Source organism: Mus caroli, unplaced genomic scaffold (assembly GCF_978045245.1).
Source record: "Mus caroli unplaced genomic scaffold, Mus_caroli_1 scaffold_3, whole genome shotgun sequence".
In the NCBI taxonomy this organism is placed as follows: Eukaryota; Metazoa; Chordata; class Mammalia; order Rodentia; family Muridae; genus Mus; species Mus caroli.
The window spans coordinates 101,151,745-101,155,558 of NW_028227258.1; the positions used below are offsets into that span (position 1 = coordinate 101,151,745).

General features: G+C 39.2%; 1 pseudogene; it reads right to left on the bottom strand.

The window, feature by feature from the left end:
• Positions 1–1,763: 1,763 nt before the first annotated feature.
• Positions 1,764–1,929, bottom strand: LOC115030819 (U2 spliceosomal RNA; annotated as a pseudogene).
• Positions 1,930–3,814: the final 1,885 nt, after the last annotated feature.

Here is a 3,814-nt window from a genome sequence, read left to right on the forward strand (position 1 = left end):
ATGTGTATGCTTCAATGTATTAAGCAGATATGTAACCCAAGAAATCCAATGCATCATAGAGAATGGTCTTGGACAGTCTCAACCATGGGTCATAACACCTCTGGGGGTTGAAGAACCTTTGGCTGACATATCAGATATCCTGCATATCAGATATTTACATTGTGATTCATAAGAGTAGCAGAATTATAGTTATGAAGAATTAATGGAAAAAAATTAATTTAGGATGCCCCACAACCTGAGGTGTTAAAGGGTCTCAGCATTAGAAAGGTTAAGAATCACCAAGAGACTAAACCACCAACCGAAGAGTACACATGGAGGGACCCATGGCTCTGGCCACATATGTAGCAGAGGATGACATTGTCTGGCATCAATAGTAGGAGAGGCCTTTGGTGCTGGGAAGGGTCAATTCCCCAGTGTAGAGGAATGCCAGGGTAGTAAGGGGGGAATCAGTGGATGAGAGGGGAAGCAACTTCATAGAAGCAGGGGGAAGGTGATGGGATAGGGGGTTTCCAGAGGGGAAACCAGGAAAGGGGATAACATTTTAAATTAAATATATAAAATATCCAATTAAAAAAAGAAAGGTTGAGAACCACTGGCTTTAGATGAAAGCTATTGATTCAAATTTAAAAGTAATTCAGTTTGAAAATTTTGAATTCACAGTGTAAATTCCGATTGTAAAATCATTTTGTTATTTTATGAATTCATACACTCAAGAGAAGGATTTACATTTTGCTATTTCAATTTAATAAGCAGGAATGTATCTATTTGTCACCATACTTTTTTTTTAAAGAAGCCTTTCAGTCATTCACTTATTCTTTACACTGTACCTGTGGTCAGTCAGATGTTTTTCCACATTCTGTAGAAACATTAGAGAATCAAATACTAGATTTGGAACTTCACAAAGTTTACATGATGGTTTAAAGAACCAGAAATAAGACATAATTCACCAAGGTACTCTGAGAACAGGTATGGTATGACCCAATTTTGTAGTTCTAGTAAGCACACGTGGCTACTTGTGTGCACCTGACTGAAGAATGTTCCATTGTCGAGGAATATCACTGTTGACCAATTAGGCAGCTTCAAGAGGGCTACTCATGGAGCAATGAGAGATGGAGCAAATACCAGGTTATTCATTCACATCAGCCAAATGAACCCTGCTGATCCATGGAAAGACACATGTCACATGCAGAAAGCAGAATGGAGAGGCTCTTTAAGAAGAAGAAGGAAAGGGGGAGGGAGAGATGGGGTACAAGTGAAGTAGTGGAGAGGGGAAAAGAACAAAATATAAAACTGCATATTCATAAAAATTCCACAGTGCTTCCTTAGATGCTAACTGCATAACACATTTCTTAAGCATATAGTAACATAACGTAAGTATCTGTCTGAACTGTCACTCTGGCTGTTAAGAGAACAAGAATAACAGAACAAGGCAGCAGTTCACATGACTGTTGATTCTATGCAGACCATGGTGCCAATAGTTCAAGGGACGATGAAAGATGTAGTTTCAGATATGTGCAGAAGGCATAGCTGGCTGGAATTCTGATGCAATGCATGAGATGACAGGATAGGAGACAGAGCAGAGGCTAGAATGGTAACAAGGTTTTGGCCTAAACAATAGAGGTTCAGAGTGGCCATTTACTGATATTCTAAGGCTATGTGCAGCAGGTTTGAGAGTAATTAGATGAGTCTGGAGTTCAGAGAGATCTTGACTGCGATGTTGATTTAGGAGAATCTATTTAAAGCCATGTTCCTGGATACATAATGGCAAATAAACACAATTTGCATGTTAAGCAATGTGGCAGAGTAAATATTCAGAGATATGTCTCCTGGCAAAGAATACCTAAAATGCTAGATAAAATAATAATAATCTTGGAAAAATAAGCCTGGGCTCTTCTACACTTGATCTTAGCCAAAAGGCCGAGAAGCCATAACCTGGTCTCTTCTAACAGATATAAGAGAATGCAGAACAAAGAATGGGACTGTAGTATCCCAGATGTCAAGTTTTTTTTTCCCCCATCTAAGGCCACCTGGTATTTTCTGATGGCTTAGGACTCAGATATAACGGACCTTTGGTTAGAAGCAAATCTTCAAGCCTTAAAAGTGCACTACTCAGATCAAAATTATGTCAGTGAAGCAGAAATTTAAATTACTGCTTTCTGAGACTGTACTAGGGCAAATTAACTTGCTACCATCACCAAGGTGATGGCTGTTACAGATGGTCCTGCTTGGAAGCATGTGCTTTTGTGAACTAAGGCTTGACAACAGTTCTCAGCCTGGAAACTACATTTCTGACATAGTCCCGGGTTCTTAGTGACACAGGAGATAAGCCAGCAACAACCTCTGTAGAGAAGATGGCTATTGTTTAAGTGTATAAGGCTCCCTTGACTTGCTTTGATTGGGTCCTCCTTCCTACTGCCTCAAACATCTTGTCTCTTTCTCCATTTGGAAGCGATTTTCTTCAGTGGACAGTTCTGTTTTGCAGGAGAACCCTAGTGGGACAATTTTTCTGAGACACTTTCAATCTGCTATTGACTCTTGCACCCACTTGCTGCTGCAGTGGGTAAGCCTCTCCCCAATGGTTCAACTACTGTCCCATGTGGGTACCTTACCCTCCCAGATACAAGCCTGCTGCCTACTCTATGATCCTTCTCTTCTTGAGTGGGCCTATCTTCCTTTCCTCCCTGTGGTGCAGCTGCTGCAAGTCTGTGGTCTTGGGACTGCAGATGGATTGAACCCAACACATCTGGTTTTTACTTTATGGAAATTCCTTGTGTCTTGGCTATGTTACATGTTATCTTTAGGTTTTTGGCTTGTTATTAAGTTTTTCTGTCTGCTTCCACAGGAATATGTAAGCATCAGAAACCTGGCCCAGCATTGCTATTATCTCCTTTTTTTTTTTTTTTTTTTTTTTAAATAACATACAAATTTAAGGTATGTGGCAAGTAAAAGGAGCCAGATTGTCCATATGCATGCATATACTTATTGCTATGTATGCACATAGAAAAATGAGTACATTTCCCTAAAACAATCATATATGAAAACAGAGCAAGCAAAAAGGCTTAGGTAGCAAAATGTATTATTAGGAATAATTCTATGTGATTATCAAGAACAATTGCTGGTGGCTTTCCCTGCTGCTGAGTGCTCCCTGGTTCTCTGGTTAATGTTCTTGTTTTAACTTCTCAAACCTACCATGTCTTTCATTTATGAGTTTGTGCCTACTTCTAGTCTTTCAGAACTTTTTCTTTGGTCTTTGATAACCATTTAACTATACTTCAGGGATAACTGGTATTTGGGAGAAAAAATGCTATGCCAAGTGGGAGTCTGTACTTCTCTTGCCATATCAAATCTGCTTCAGTGACCTGGGCCAGCAGATGATCCTAGAAAGAGTTCTAGTTCATGCCTTCTTCTTAGCTTCTGCACCAAAGTCTCACACTTGTGCATGCTCCCATTCAGTAGAAATTCTATCCTGTCTTTAGTTGTCATCTTTCCCCTTTGGTGTACCTCTGCTCGGGTTCCTTTTACCCACCTGTCTAGTGACAGATAGTCAAGTCTTTTTAGATGTTACACTAAACTATTTGAAAACATATATTCTGTAAAAACATAGTAATAAAAAATATGGTCTTGAAACAGGATTAGAATTTGTAATGGGAATGACATTGAATTAAAAAGTTAAAGTGCTTTAAAAGCTCATACACAGTAGAAAGAAGATATGACAGGGAAAATATGCTTCCAAGTCCTTCCCATGTCTTAAAATATTTGATTCTAGTGCTTCTCACAAGGGTAATTGCATTTCTAGAGGAATTATTCCAAGCAG